Source organism: Oryctolagus cuniculus, chromosome 9 (assembly GCF_051225735.1).
Source record: "Oryctolagus cuniculus isolate XC-2025 breed Fujian yellow rabbit chromosome 9, ASM5122573v1, whole genome shotgun sequence".
In the NCBI taxonomy this organism is placed as follows: domain Eukaryota; kingdom Metazoa; phylum Chordata; class Mammalia; order Lagomorpha; family Leporidae; genus Oryctolagus; species Oryctolagus cuniculus.
Window position 1 is genome coordinate 14826241 of NC_142875.1, and position 16324 is coordinate 14842564.

Consider the following 16324-nt stretch of genomic DNA (forward strand, 5'->3'; position numbering starts at 1 on the left):
TGATTTGGGTCTTTTCTCTTCTTTTTTTAGTTAGTTGGGCCAATGGGGTGTCAATTTTGTTTATTTTTTCAAAAAACCAGCTCCTTGTTTGGCTGATTTTTTGGAATGTTTTTCTTGATTCAATCCTATTGATTTCTTCTCTCATTTTAATTATTTCTCTTCTCCTACTAGATTTGGGTCTGGTTTGCTATAGGTTTTCTAGATCCTTGAGGTGAATTGAATGCTCATCTATTTGGTGCCTTTCCAATTTCTTGATGTAGGCACCTATTGATATAAACTTTCCTCTTAACACTGCTTTTGCTGCGTCCCATAAGTTTTGGTATGTTGTGCTGTTATCCTCATTTAGTTCCAGAAAATTTCTGATTTCTCTTTTAATTTCTTCTATGACCCATTGTTCATTCAGGAGCATGTTGTTCAATCTCCATGTGTTTGCATATGCTCTAGGGATTCCTGAGTTGCTAATTTCCAACTTCATTCCTTTATGGTCTGAGAAGCTGCATGGAATGATTCTAATTCTTTTGAATTTGCTGAGACTTGCTTTATGGCCTAGTATGTGGTCAATCCTAGAGAAGGTTCTATGTACTGCTGAGAAGAATGTAAAATCTTTAGCTGTAGGATTGAAAGTTCTGTATATATCTGTTAGATCCATTTGGGGTATAGTGTCGTTTAAATCTACTGTATCCTTGTTGATCTTCTGTCCGGATGATCTGTCTATTTCTGAGAGTGGAGTATTGAAGTCCCCCAGTACTATTGTATTGGGGTCTAAGTTTCCCTTTAAGTCCGTTAATAAATCTTTTAGATAAACTGGTGCCCTGTAGTTAGGTGCATATACATTGATAATTGTTATATCTTCTTGTTGTATTGATCCCTTAATCATTATATAGTGCCCCTCTTTGTCTCTCTTAACAGTTTTTGTGGTAAAGTTTATGTTGTCTGATATTAAGATGGCTACGCCCGCTCTTTTTTGATTTCTGTTGGCATGGTATATCTTTTTGCAGCCTTTCACTTTCAGTCTGTATGGATCTTTGTTGGAAAGATGTGTTTCTTGTAAGCAGCAAATAGATGGGTTTTGTTCTTTAACGCAATCAGCCAAAGGTGTATTTTAACTGGACAGTTCAGGCCATTCACGTTCAATGTGACTAATGATAAGTGGTAACTTTGCCCTGCCATTTGCCAAAGATAAGTTCTAATATATGCTTTGAATTCCCTGTGATCTTTTGCTGTGAGCTTTCCTTCCTTTACCTTCTTTCATATTGATGACCGTGTTTCTTTGTTTCTGTGTGTAACACATCTTTAAGCATCTTTTGCAGGGCTGGACGAGTGGCAACAAATTCTTTCAATTTCTGTTTGCTATGAAAAGTCTTTATTTCACCTTCATTCACAAATGATAGCTTTGCAGGATATAATATTCTGGGCTGGCAGTTGTTCTCTCTTTGTACCTGGGCTATATCTCGCCATTCCCTCCTAGCTTGTAGAGTTTCTGATGAGAAGTCAGCTGTGAGTCTGATTGGAGATCCTCTGAGAGTAATCTGACGTTTCTCTCTTGCACATTTTAGGATCTTTTCTTTATGTTTAACTGTGGAGAGTTTAATTACAACGTGTCGTGGTGAGGATCTCTTTTGGTCGTGTTTATTAGGGGTTCTGTGAGCTTCCTGTACTAGGATTTCTCTGTCCTTCTCCAAACCTGGGAAATTTTCTGCTAATATCTCACTAAAAAGGCCTTCTAATCCTTTCTCCCTCTCCATGCCTTCAGGAACTCCTAGAACCCGAATGTTGGGTTTTTTAATAGTATCCTGAAGATTCCCGACAATATGTTTTAGATTTCTAATTTCCTCTTCTTTTCTTTGGTCTGCCTGTATCCTTTCCTGTTCTCTGTCTTCTAAGTCCGATATTCTCTCTTCTGCTTCACCCATTCTGTTTGTAAGGCTCTCTATTGTGTTTTTCATTTGATCTATTGAATTCTTCACTTCAGTCACTATCACAGTTTCCTGTTGTACTAGTTGTTTCATTTCATTTTGATTCCTCCTTAATATTTCATTTTCATGAGAGAGGTTTTCTATCTTGTCCATTAAGGATTTCTGTAGTTCAAGAATTTGTTTTTGAGAAGTTCTTAATGTTCTTATCAATTTTTTGAGATCTGCTTCTTGCATTTCTTCTATGTCATCATCTTCACAATCTTGAATTGGGGTGTCTTTTTCATTCGAGGGCTTCATGGTGACTTCCTTGTTTTTATTACCTTGGTTTTTGCGTTTGTTATTTGGCATATTGGAGATATTTGGTTTCTTCACTGTGGTGCTATTTCTTGTTATACTATGACTCTAGATTAAGCGGACTATCTCTTTTTGATGGAGCCTTAGGGCTTGAGATGGGTGTGGCCTGAGAGCTCTGTTTGGTGTGCCAAAGGTGACACTCCCAGGTTAGGCGTGGTAAATCTCTCTCTCTCTCTTTCTTTTTTTTTTGATTCAAAAGGGAAGTAATTCCGCACAGCTGAACGAAGTTGGAGGTAGTTCGCGGGCAAATGATATACCCACAGGAGCCAGAGATTGGAAGCTCTTTCCCAAGGACCACACAGGGAATCTGTTCGGCCCTCAGAGTGGGCTCAAATTCTCCTTCAGTCTCCCACTGGGTTGCCAAAGTTACGGAATTGTAGCGTCTCTGGAGAGTGCTCACGTGAATTCCGTGAGTTCTCTCCCCCACCGTCTCTTTTTTTCACAGTCTCAGTTCAGTAGCACCACAAATTTACTAGGTCCTAATCTCCTGTTAATTCGCCCCGCCCAGAGTCAGGTTTTTCTGCTAGGCTCAGGGCCGGTGCAGACCTGAGGTCGCTCTGCTTATGACGTATGTCCAAGATGGCGCCTGCTCTTTGTCTTGCTCGCCCTTGAGAGGTGAGCGGAGAGAGAGAAACCCGTGTCCGTACCAGTCACCTTTTGTTTTTTCTCTCTCTCTCTTCCAGTTAGCCTGGTGAACTCCCCCCCCCCCCCCGGGGGTCGTTCCCTCTAGTCTCCTCTCTCCGCTTGCCTGCCAGTGTCTCGGGCTATTGAGGTTTGGCTCACCTCGCGTTCCAGCGCTGGTGTGTTGAGTCTGCCGCTGGTGTCCTGAACTGTGGGCTCCCACGCTCTCCACGCAGGTCCACTGTGAATCACGCGTTCCGGAAGAGTTTCTTCTGCTGTTTCCTCCCCTACTCTTCCTTGAACCTGCAGTATCTCCACTTTTATTAAACTATCTCTCCCCGGACTATCAGTGTGCTCCCTTCCTATTCCGCCATCTTGCCTCCATCCCTAAATAAATATTTTTAAAAAAAATTTAAAAAAAGGTTAAATGAGGTTATAAAGTTGGGTCCTGATCATCTGGGGCTTTATAAGAAGAGGAAGATCTGTTCCCTCTCCTTCCTTACCTCTTCTCTTTTCTGTTCTTTAAACTACTTAGTGTGTTGTATTTTGTTATAGTAGCCCCAGGTGACTGAGGCAGTTAGCTGGATGGTAAAGCTGCCTCTGTGGAGGTAAGATAGGAATATTTTACAAATGCATACTGCAGCAGTAAGCACACACACACACAGATACACACACAAAACGTGTGAAGTGGACACACACACACATATACACACACACACAGACAGTTGGCCCTCTGCATTCTCACCTTTCCCATCCTCGGGTTCGGCCAATGGCAACAGAAAACGTTCAGGAAAGAGTTAAATCTGCCCTGCTCATTATTCCCTAAACAATATCACATGACAAGTATTTACATGGCATTTACATCATGTGTGGTACTTAAATAGTCTAGAGACACCTTAAAGTATCTTGGAGGATGTGCATAGGTTATGCAGATACTGTGCTATTTTAAGTAAGGGGCTTGGACATCCATGGATTTTGGTAATTGTGGGGTGTCCTGGAAGCATTTCTTTCTCAGGATAAGTGACACTTTTGCTGCTTTATTGGTAAACACATCTTTCATGATGTCTTAATCCCTCCACTGCCATCTCATTTAACTCCTGAACTCTGGCTGGCAGATGTTAATAACATCCTTATGAAAGGCAAGTGTTTTGGATCAACCCATAGATCTTCCCACATGGTAATGGAAAGTTTTAAGTACGTGGACTGAACTGTTTGATCAGCCTGTCTGCCCATTTTCTGTCAGAGGATAAAAGAGCATTTGTTAGCTCCAAATGCAGAAGAAAATGCAGAGCTCACATTTAATATCCGTTGGGTACAATTTATGTTTTAAATATCATAATTGTAGCCTTTCCAAATCATTATTTTTTAATGTGGTTAAGTACAATTCATTAGCATGGTGCTGAAGATAGCAATGGCATTTGCATCACCATCCGGCATTGTACTCAGTAGGTTCTGAGCCCACAGAGATTTCTGTGGCTCAGTGCAGCGGCATCACAGAACAGTCATGAACCTTGCCATGTGCAGGGGAGGGGCTGACACAGGAGTCGTGGTCCTTAGTGAACTGGGATCGGCTTGCTTCGCCTGCCTGCTCAGCCTACCTGAGGTGCAGCAGTCACCTGTCCCTCCTGCCAAAACTCTGGGAGGCTCAGGGCTGGCTCTGGGGCTCATTGCCTCCTCTTGATTTTTTATTCACTTTTGTTTACAACATTCTAATCTACGGAGAAATAAGTAGAGATTATTAAGACAAAAAAAGTGCTGGAGGTGTAATTCTGCCACATTTCAAAGTCCCAAATTGACCTTTGTGGACCAAAATGTAGATCCATGTTTCCTTTTTTTCCCCCTAATTTACTTATTTATCTGAAAGGTAGAGTCACAGAGAGAAGGAGATGGAGGGATGGATCTTTCATCTACTGGTTCACTCTTTAAATGGCTACAACAGCCAGGGCCTGGCCAAACCAAAACCAGGAGTCAGGAACTCCATCCAGTTCTCCTATGTGGGTGGCAGAGGCCCAACCGCTTGGCCCATCCTTTGCTGCATTTCCCAGTGCATTAGCAGGGAGATGGATCAGAAATGGAGCAACCAGGAATTAACTTATTTGAGAGGCAGAGATAAAGTTTTCATCAGATGGTTCACTCTCCAAATGCCTGCAACAGTCGGAGCTGCCCCAAGTCACAGCCACAGTGAGAACTCCATCTGGGTCTCTCATGCGGGTGGAGGGATCCAAGTACTGAGCCATCATTCGCTGCCTCCCTAGGTCTGCGTTAGCAGGAAGCTGAATTGGGGTGTAGCCTAGGTATGAAAGCTGAGTAGGATGATGTGGGAAGCAGGTATCTTAACCACCAGGCCAAATGCCAACCCCCAGATGTGCATTCATGAGAGCGAGGTGGGAGGCATAAGATAGAGGGGCAGACCTGCCCTCTCCCTTCTCCTCTAACCAGCTCAGCTTCTCTCCCCTTCTCTCTCTCGCTCTCGCTCTCTCCCTCCCTCTCTCTCTCTCACTCTCGCTCTCTCCCTCCCTCTCTCTCTAGCTCTCGCTGTCGCTCTTCATCTAAAGTTGCTCCATCCTTGTGTGGCTTCTTGCTGGCTTCCACCACCATTTCCCCGCCTTCCTCCTCTTCTCCCTCCTGTATCCCAAGTTCCACTAACACCATCTAGAAAACATTCAGGAAGGAAATCAGATCCACACTGAGCACGCGCAGATTGCTTTTCCTGTCATTACTTCCTAAACAACATGGCATCTACTTACCTGGCATTTACATCATTGTAGGTATTTAGTGAAAAGTTGGGAGGCTGTGCATAGGTTGTGCGACTGCACCTTTTTATTTAAGGGACTTGGCCATCCATGAATTTTGGTATTTGTGGGGTTTCCTGGAAGCAATCCCCCACAGATACCAAGGGGAGGCTGTGTGTCTGAGAGAGAGAGAGAAGAGAACCAGAGAGGGAAGGAGGGAGCGAGGGAGAGGCCGTCAGGGTAGATGAGGTCTTTTCTACTTTATTGGAAAAACACGTCTTTCGTGATGTCCTATTCCCGCCTAATTCCGCTTCCTGCTAATGCCAACTTCCTTCAACTCCTGAACTCCAGTTGGCTTTACGGCAAAGTCTCCCGCAAACCTGGAGTCTCCAGGGAGCCAGCAGGTCCACCACGCCCAGCTTTCCTGGCCGGATGGTGGCCGCGCTCGGGATAGGCGAGGATTGAGGAAGTGCCCGTGTTTCCCAGCAGGGGGCGCCCCGGGACCCAGGAGCCCCGCCCAGCTCCCTGCTGCCGCCCAATCAGCGCGCTTGGTGCGCGCAGGCGCTCACAGCCCCTCGTGGCGTCCACGCGGCCCAGCTGCTCCCATTTCCACGCCTCTGGCCTGGTGAGGGCCAGGGCGATGTGCTGAGAAGCCAGAGGGGAGGAAAACGTTCCCGGAGCTGCGTCTTCTCCACGTGTGTAGTTCTCCGTTCCTTCCTTTATCCCTAAGAACGTGTGGATGGCGTGAGGAAGCGTGAAGGGAGGAAGACGCGGCCCTTCCCTCCCACCTTTGGGGCTTCTCGGGGTGGCTAGTTCCACGGTTACAAAGGGAGAAACGTGGCCGGCGTGTACACCCCACCTCTGCCTTCATTTCTAGGCCTTGCGAGGCCAGGCAGAAACAGAACTCACAGAACCAGGCCTCTCCCCGCCGGGCCGCGTCCAGCTCCAAACCCGTCCGAATAAGGGGTCTCCGGATTGCACAAGGGCCCTACTGCCCGCTTAGGGCCGCCCCAGCTGCGCACCTGCCTAGAACAGCCCTGCGGGACTCTCCCGTGGATGCTGGGGCTGGCAGCCGGGAGCCACACCGCCACTCTGAGCGTGTCGTGTGCAGAATACCCAACAGGGCCTGCGCGGAACACCAGCCAGGTGCGGAGCCGAGTGCCGTGTGCAGAGGGGGCGGCACCACGCTTTCTCTGGCCAAGAAAAGCACCTGTTCAGTGCCGAGTGGAGAGCCCGTGGGCGGAACCTCTTCCCACTCTGATCATTTATAACAATAAATAGGTAATAACACATTTTAAAACTTACAAGTTGAGATTTTATGTGCATAGTATAGTGCCAGAGTCCTAGGTAATAAATACCAGCTAGTAAATTTACTGCTCTAAAAAAATTCCGTTTATTAACTCTTCTTTTATCCCAATGCTTGGCCAATTTTTCCTCTACTCATTTTTACTTAGGAAAATGGAATAAGAGTGAAAATATTTCCCATTTCCCAACTGTACCGTCATTTGTTCTCCTCTAAGAAATTTCTCCAAACCACCCAAGACTAAAAATAATGAGAATTTTATAAACCACTCATCTCTGCTTTCATTACTTGGATTTATTTCCCTTTGGACTTAAGTTTTTCTTCAAACTGATTTGAAAGATAGATTGATATATAGAGAAATAACTTCCATCTGTTTATTCACTCTCCAAATGCCTGCCACAGCGAGGAATGGGCCAGGCAGCAGCCGGGAGCCAGTAACCCCATCTGGGTTTCCTGGGTGGGTAGCAGGGACCTAGATACTCCAGCCATCATGTGCCACCTCCCAGGGTGTGCATTACCAAGAAGTGATTTCAGAAGCACAGGCAGGACTTGGTCCTAGACATTCAGATGTGGAATGTGGGCTATCAAAGTGGCAGCTTAACCCACTCGCCCTTTGGCTTAGGTTTTAAAATAATAATGTTGCCACTTCAGTTTAGCTCCTTGGAATATAATTCTTGTCTCTTTAGAAAAGGTAGTGTTTTTGAAAACATAAAGTTATAAAGATTTTGATTTGAATCAATTCATGCAAGATCTAGAAGTCACCCATATTTATGTGATTTAAATAATGGACACACTGTCCTAAGAGTTAGAAATTAAAGTGGGACCCAGCTAATAGAAGAACATTTCTCTTCTAATGAGGCTTCTATATTTCACAACAACAACAACAACAACAACAAAATGAACTAATTGAAAAAGGTAGTTTGAAGGTATTATTTCTAGAATGAATATTCCAAGGGAATGAGTCACTCAATCAATTATAACCAACTGCTTGAGTGTTTGCTGTGTGCAAAGAACTGCATGTTCCATATGTACTGATGAGAACAACTCAGTAATCAACAATATTAAACAAAATGCTGTAGACTGTGTATTAGGGAATGTGCTGGATGGTCTGCTTCTTTGCTGGTGGGGGAGGGGGGGCCTAGCAGACACATAGCAGAACAACTCTTCTGGTAGTTTCAATGTGGAGGAATGGGCCTATGTTATATTACCAGCACTTTTCTGCATTAGTACTTTCCAGTAGGATTTCCTCAGATTCTTCTCTAAGCTGTTTCCACAGGGAATGGAATTGAGTAAGGAATAAAAAGTTATTTTGTTCTCCTTTTTTTTTTTAAAAAAAGATTTATTTGTTTATTTGAAAAACAGAGAGAGAAGGAGAGATAGAGAGATTTTCCATTCACTGGTTCACTTCCCAAAGGGCTGCAATGGATGGGGCTAAGCTAGGCTGAAGCCAGGAGCTTCATCTGGGTCTCCCACATGAGTGTAGAGGCCTAAGCACTTGGGCCATCTTCTGCTGCTTTCCCAGGCTCTTTAGCAGGGAGCTGGATTGGAAGTGGAGTAGCTGGGACTCAAGCTGGTGCCATATGAGATGCTGGCACTGTGGGCCATGGCTTTACCCACTGTGCCACAGTGCCAGCCACTTTTACTCTCCTTTCTTTGATAACTCTCTAGATCTGCTTAAATGGCCCAGATGGTTGTTAGACTGCCAGAATTATCTGCCACTAAGACCTCTTGTCAGGTCCCTCACAGAAATGCCACAAGGCAAGATGTGGTTTTTGACTTCAATGAGATGAATAGAAAAGGTACATGCAGGCCGGCGCCGCGGCTCACTAGGCTAATCCTCCGCCTAGCGGCTCCGGCACACCGGGTTCTAGTCCCGGTCGGGGCGCCGGATTCTGTCCCGGCTGCCCCTCTTCCAGGCCAGCCCTCTGCTGTGGCCAGGGAGTGCAGTGGAGGATGGCCCAGGTGCTTGGGCCCTGCACCCCATGGGAGACCAGGAAAAGCACCTGGCTCCTGGCTCCTGCCATCGGATCAGCGCGGTGCGCCGGCCGCGGCGGCCATTGGAGGGTGAACCAACGGCAAAGGAAGACCTTTCTCTCTGTCTCTCTCTCTCACTGTCCACTCTGCCTGTCAAAAAAAAAAAAAAAAAAAAAAAAAAAAAAAAAAAAAAAAAAAAAAAGGTACATGCAAACAGAAGGCAAAAGTGAATGGGTGTGTGAGGAGGTAGAGAGATTAATAGTTAAATTACAAAGTATTACATTCTGCAATTCACTGTTTAAAAAATCAGCCAAATAATTGAAAGACTATTCAGAAGAGGGAGAGGCAGTATGGCACAGTGGCAAAACTAAAGCTTTAGGGTGACAATTGGGAATTGTCAACCAGTTCCTTGTTAACTGACTAGATAAATCGCTTAATTTATCTGAGCTTCATTCTCCCCTGAGAGTGGACTAACAATACCCATTTCCTGTGATTGCTATGAAAATGTGGGTTCTTATTTAAATGACTGGTATTATTTCTTTCATATTTATGTCTCAATCTATGTGGAATTTTGTGTATAAGGCGAGATAGAAATCTAATTTTTTCCCATGGGTCTTCGTGTCTCTCCACCATTTTTTAAAAAATAAAATGTCTTGGCTCTGTGATGCCAACTCGGTTCCAGATAAGTTACCACATAATCATGGGTGCATTTCTGGGCTTTTGTTCCTCTTCTGTTGATTTGTTGGGCTACACCTGAACCAGTCGCTCTGAATACACTGATGTGTATTCATTCAGCTGCTTTGTACAATGTTTTACACCTGGGATAGAAATTCTGTCATATCATTCTTTATCATTGTCTGGGCCTGTGATACCCTTTGCTAAATTTCAGAATCAAGATCCGTGAGAAATGTTTTCAGGATTGGAATCACAGTGCACTAATTGCATAGATAGCCTTGGGAAGCATTAAACCTTTAAGGTACTAAAGGATGGGTAAGATTTGGTAGGCAGAGGGGGCCGATGTTGTGGCATAGCAGGTAAAGCTTCTGTCTGATGCTGGTATCCAATATGGGTACCAGTTCATGTCTAGGATGTTCCACTTCCAATCTAGCTCCCTGCTAATGGTCAGGGAAAAGCAGCAGAAGATAGCCCAAGTGTTTGGGCTTCTGTTACCATGTGAGAGACCCAGATGGGAGATCCAGGCTCCTGGCTTCGGCCTGGCCCAAAGCCTTGCAGTTTTGGCCATTTGGGGAATGAACCAGTGGATGCAAGAACTCTCTCTCTCTCTCTCTCACTCACTCACTCTCACTCTCATTTGTCTTTGTCTCTCCCCCTCTCTCTGTGACTCTTTCAAATATATAAGTAAATAAATCTTTAAAAAAAAACCCAAAAGATTTAATGGGCAGAAAGTAATGAAGTACATGAAAGGAGTTGGAGCAGAAGGAATGGCACAAAGCTGGAAGGCCCAGGGTGAGTGTGATACATAGAATGGTCTAGTGTGGCTAGAGAGTGATGGATACCAGAAAGGAGATGTGGGATAGAGGCCTGGAAACCCCTGAACTGTCAAGCATGGAGTGCAAGGTACAGAGAGAAGGCCATGCCAACCCCAGGGCCCAAAAAGTCCAGGGTCATTCATCTAGCGAAAGTCATCTTCCTATCCAACTTAGTGAAATCATAATGTAGGAAAAAAACAGCTAGGAAAAGTTGGAGAGGGGCTGGTGCTGTGGCATATCGGGTTAAGCCACTGCTTGCCACTGCTTGTGGTGCCAACATCCCATATGGGCACTGGTTCCAGTCCTGACTGTACCACTTCCAAAGTCCTTTTTCTCCTGCACCCGTATGGGGGACCTGGAAGAAGCTCCTGGATCCTTGCTCCTGGCTTTGGACTGGCCCAACTCTGACCATTGTGGTCATTTGAGGAATGAACCAGCAGTTGGGAGACCTTGACCCCCCCTCCCAATCCTTCTTTCTCCCTCCACCCCCTCCCCTTCCCTCCTTTTCTCCCTTTCTTTGTAGCTCAGCCTTTCAAATAAATAAATCTTTTAAAAGAAAGAAAAGTTGGAGAGACAGAAGGAAGTTTAGCTTGATGTTAATCAGGCACTAAGCTGAGAAAACATTGCTCTCAATAGGAGCCCTTTTAAAATGTGATATTATTCTACCCATGGCTACTAAATCCACTGGAAAATACTCTGTGGGAATATGAGCTAAGAAATGTACATTCTCTGCTAGTTTCCCCACAGGTGCCATTAGTTTGACCAAAAACATGCTCAGCCGGAAGTACTCATTAAATTCCCAAAGTGGAGCCCACTTTCCCTGTCTGAAGATGTTTGGGTACATGGGTCAACTCTCTGTGTGCTGTGCATTCAGTTTTCCTGTTGCTTTACCACTGTGATTTCCAGAACCTAGAAAGAAACATAGTTCTACTTCTGTTATGCAGAACCCCTACTGGCTGAGTGAGTCCCCTGCAAAGCAGTTCTAAAAGTTGGCTGGATGTTAGCATGTACCATCCAGTGTTTGCAGGATGACAGCACTGACGAGTTAGGCAGACGTGAGGATCGGTCCACCCATGTGGCCCAGCCCTCTCCTGCAGCAAGTAAGGATACAGGCTCCAGAAGATGATCAGCTTCTCCCCAGGGAGGCAAATTTGGGAAAGAGCAGAGACTAGGTTTCATGTCTCCTGATTTCTTGCGCACAGCCCCACCCAGCTCACTTGCCTTCTTCTTGAGACAGCTTTGTTAGACATCTAACTGGTCCCTCTCTGCAAATACACTGCTTGTTCATTATTTTCCAGTTCACTTCCAAATATAGATTTAAGCTCTGACTTGTAATTATACAGCCTACATTGTTCAGGATGCACAGTTGCGAGTAAAAACAGGTAACAACAGTATCTCTCTGGCTCCAATGCTGAGCTCTCTACTAAGCTTCAGGTCCACTCAGATTCCTCTCAAGTGGTTCCAGGAGCCCACCAGGCAAGATGTACAAGTGGAAAACCTTTGCACACTGTGTCCTCTTCCATTTCCCTGTTCCCTACATTGTCTTGGTGCCACAGATGGCGGCCAGACCACGGAGATCCTGAGAAGACGCTGCCTTGTTGCTGGTGCCTGCCCAAGACATCCCAGCTGCTGACAAAGGTCACAGTCCTTGAGATGGTGCCACTTCCATCTGGGTTAAGAGTGGTGGTGCTGCTTGGTGTCAGCCTGCCCACCAGTGCTGGCCCCCATGCACACAACCGGGCTTCCCCTCGCCTGTGGATCATTTTCAGCAGCCTGCAACCTTTTGTTCCCTGAGGACGAGGTTTTCACCAACATCTCCATGTAGACTCATGATAGACCAATCCAACCAGGCTTCTAAAGATGCCATAGTTGCAGGGTGGACACAGCATGGGCTCAAGGTGGGTTCCTGCTACATTTGACGCTGATGCTTATCTGTGAGAGAGACGGGAGTGTCTGTAGAACACAGCCTGACATTGTAGAGCTATGGCAAGCAAACTGGCTGTCAGGGTGTGTTCAGACCATCCATCCTTATGTGTGACCTTCTGCAGTTTACCAAACTTCTTGTTGTGCTCATTGAGGATGATTCTAAGTATTAAATGAGCTATCAGGCCCTTAACACAATGTTTGGGGTTTATTCATTGTTTAATAACTGTTCAATGAGTAAGTCAGACACCCAGGATAGAATGTTCTGGATACTTTTAAATCTCAGAGACTTATGGAGCATGAAAAATGGCACACAGAAATTTGCACAGGAAATGCTTTCTTATTTACCAAATTACTTATTTATTTATGAAAATACACATTCTGAATCTGTTGTATGCTAAGCTCTGAGCTATGCAGTGTGCATATCACTATAAGTAGGACTGTGGAGTTGATAGTGTAATGAGGAACAAAGACAATTCAGTGGGAGAAGTTCATGATAAGAAAGAATTTCATTGAATCTCAGATGATCATTTACAAGATGCAGCATTAGTTCATGTACCTTTAATAAAAAATGCTGAAAATATTGTTTGACATTGATTTTAGTGGGTTGATAGACAGTTTTCACTGATTGTAAAACATAATATTTTTACAGGTGTTTAAATAAAAATGTGTCTTAGGATAAATATGTAGATGGACACAGAAGAGTTTAAATCCTTATCATAGAGTTATTATGGACCATTGAAAGAGATGACAAAGTTGGATTTGAAGATTAAAAAATAACTGCATATTTAATTGCTGTAGAGGGCATTTGTCACTAATGGCCCAGCATTCAGAGTTCTGTCCTGTTTGGGGAAGTCTGCCCCTGCTTTCCTTGTGAAAACCAAAGGTAACCAGATTTTTCCCTTTTCCAACCACCTGGCTATTGGTCTGTGATCACCTAACCTAGGCATGGCCAATTCTTTTCTCATCTCTGAGATGTTGACCACTGAACTGGTGGCACAAATAAGCAAGAGCTTTTTGAGGTTTATACATCATAAAGGCAACCAGAAATGGAGTTCATGGCAGAGGTAGAGATACCCTGAAAAGGTGACATTAGCTGGGAGTGGAGGGAGGGACACGAAGGTGCCCTTGATGGCATTCTGTTTGAACCACTCCTGTGTGGTGAACTATCAGGAACCCTGCTGTCTGCTTGCCTGTGGTTCTGCTCTATTTCCCAATTCTCATTTCCCATCGATTCTTCAAGCTACTTGCTATCCTTTCATCTTAATTTTGGGTGCTGCAGTAGCAGACCCAAAGACCCCAGGAGGGGAGAAGGGAAATGAGAAAAAGAAGGGAAGACAGCTAATAAGGAGTCATCAAGCAAATGATAACTGGGTGATTGAAACTCCATTCTGTTGGAGAGTTCTGGAACCATGCAGAACATACACGCGATGGCTTGGATATAGTTTGCCTTCCAAAGTTGCATGCATTGGAAGCTTGATCTCTAATGTAATGGTGTTGAGAGGTGGCCAAACCTTTGCAAGGTGGGGCCTAGTAGGTGGTAGTTAGGTAGCTAATTAGGGATTAATGCCCTGCATAGAAACAGGTTAGCACACATAGGACTGGGTTGGTTGCTGTTAGAGCAGGTTGATTAAAGCAAGTCCACTCACCTGTGTGGCTTCTGCTGCATGTACTGCTCAACTGTTCTTGTGTGCTTCTCCCACCATATGGTGTCATCCAGTGTGGTATGCTGTATCATGTTGCTGTTGCCACATGTGGCTGCCTGAGTTTGGAATTTTTCAGCCCCCAAAACCATGAACCAAAAATCATTTTTTCTCAGATATTTTGTTATAGCAGCACAACATGGACTAAGACAATATCCCACCCAGTGGCTGAGGGGACTGGAGTATTTATGTGTCAGCTACAGTTGGCCATTGCTTGAGAGCCTACTTCCAGAGTTGCTAATTATTTGTCACCTGCACAGTGCAGAAAGGTAAAGTGAGCATCCAGTGATGCAGGCAGAAGTTGGCCAGGTGCTGCAGTGGGAGAGCTAGAGATAGGTGGACAGAGGCCATTGCCATATCTTCCAAGAAGTTCCTTTTCTAGCAGGTGAGCCAGATTGGTTTCTGTGGTTTTCACTACTTTACCCAATAATTTCAGCTCCATTCATTGTGCTGCCATCAAAATGGCTCCATCAGCTTTCCCTGTTGCTTCATTTTACTAATCAAGGCAGGTTTTCAGGCTACAGGTCACAGAAGCATATGAGCTGATGATATTTTGTGCTGGAAAAACATGAAGACACCATTTCATATGAATCTAACCTGTGCAATTATTGCTGTTAAGGGGTTTTCATTTCAGTGAGGACTCTACAGATCGGAAACCCTCTTCACGTTATTCTGTGCATTCTAAATTGTGATAGCAATGGTAGGTAAAACAAACACAGTGGCTATTAATAGTAGGAGATTATTTTATCCTTCATTCTTCAGAACATCTGGCCTGGAGCAATTGACAGTTTGATTGAACCAGCAGTAGCTGATTGGCAACAGTATTTTTGACTCTTAACACTCAGGTAAACTTCATTTAGGATGAAGTGGTTGGTTTGCTGATAATAGAGAAGTTTTTTTGGGATGGCAAGTACTCTTTTAAAAAGTTTTTTTTAAGATTTATTTATTTATTTGAAAGGCAGAATTACAAAGACAGACAGAGAGAGAGAGAGAAAGAGATCTTCAATCTGCTGGTTTATTCCTCAAATGGCTGCAATGGCCATACCTAGGAACTTTATCTGAGTCTCCCACATGTGTGCAGGAGCCTAAGGACTTGGACCATCTGATTCTTTCCAGGCCCACTAGCAGGTAACTGGGTAGGGAGTGGAGTATCCAGGACTCAACCCTTATGGGATGCTGGCACTGAAGGCCATGGCTTTAACCTGCTGTGCCATAGCGCTGGCCTCTTAAAAAGTTTTAACATGAGTTTGCCTTTGTTTCATTTCATAGTAACCTATGGATCCCAGAGGGAATCCCAGCTATCATTGAGTAATTGCGTTTTATTAAAAAAAAGTACATTCACAAGCTGGGTAGTGAGTTGTTATTTTTGCTTTTTCTGAATTCGATTTAGACTTAAAGAGAGACCTGCTGAATCTCCCCTAGACATTAGGGTTTGTGTCAGATACTTTAAATTCTATACCTCAATTTATTTCTACAATCTCATAAAATGAATATTTGGCTACCCATTTTTGCATTGGAGGCATCTAGGAAACCTTGAAAAGACACATCGCTAAGGAGGGATTTCAGTTGGATTTAAATTATTGCCTTTAGTGAATGCTTTTGCCTTAAGATGGGGATAGGGCAGTGGTATGCACTCTGGACATATTACTGGAGGGAGGTTCTAGTCAGCACAGCAAGGCAGGAAAAGGAATATAAGGCTTATTGACTGTAAAGGAGCAACTGAGATCGATGGTCTACATGTAAAACTCCCAGGAACCTACCAAAAACATCCTCTTAGTACTATCCAGTAAGTGTGAATAAATGAGTACCAATGAAGTGAGTACGTACTTATCATCAGTGAGGTCACCAAATGCAAGATATAATTTCATTTCTGTATACTTAGAATGAACACATAAAACCCAATTAAAACTGTAAGACTATTCACAACTTACCAAAAAATCTTGTTATAAATCTGCTAAAATATGTACAAGATTTATATGCTTAAAAATTACACTATACTTAAAAATAAAATCAAAGAACATCTAAAGAAATGGAAAATCCAATCATTGCTATGGTGGAAAGACTCAGCCCAGTAAAGATATTGATTCTTAAATTGAAATATAACTTTAATGAAATGCCCATCAAAATTTTAAAATGTTTCACAGATATAGTATAGACAAAAATTATTCTAAAATTGGATGTGAAGACAAAAAAGAATCAAGAATAGCCAAAAGAAGAAGAAAAAAGTGATAGAATCAGCCTGCTGAATGTTAAGACCTAGTGTATAGCCACAGTAATCAAGGCTAGGTTGTATTGATGAAAGAATAGA

At 43.9% G+C, this 16324-nt stretch overlaps 1 long non-coding RNA gene across 1 annotated transcript in view; it reads left to right on the top strand.

The window, feature by feature from the left end:
- The first annotated feature begins 6104 nt into the window (after nt 1-6104).
- LOC103349100 (uncharacterized) overlaps nt 6105-16324 on the top strand; it is a 44842-nt gene continuing 34622 nt past the window's right edge. Inside the window, exon 1 of the long non-coding RNA XR_016213723.1 lies at nt 6105-6318. This is a non-coding gene — a long non-coding RNA (uncharacterized LOC103349100). The remainder of the gene's footprint in view (nt 6319-16324) is intronic.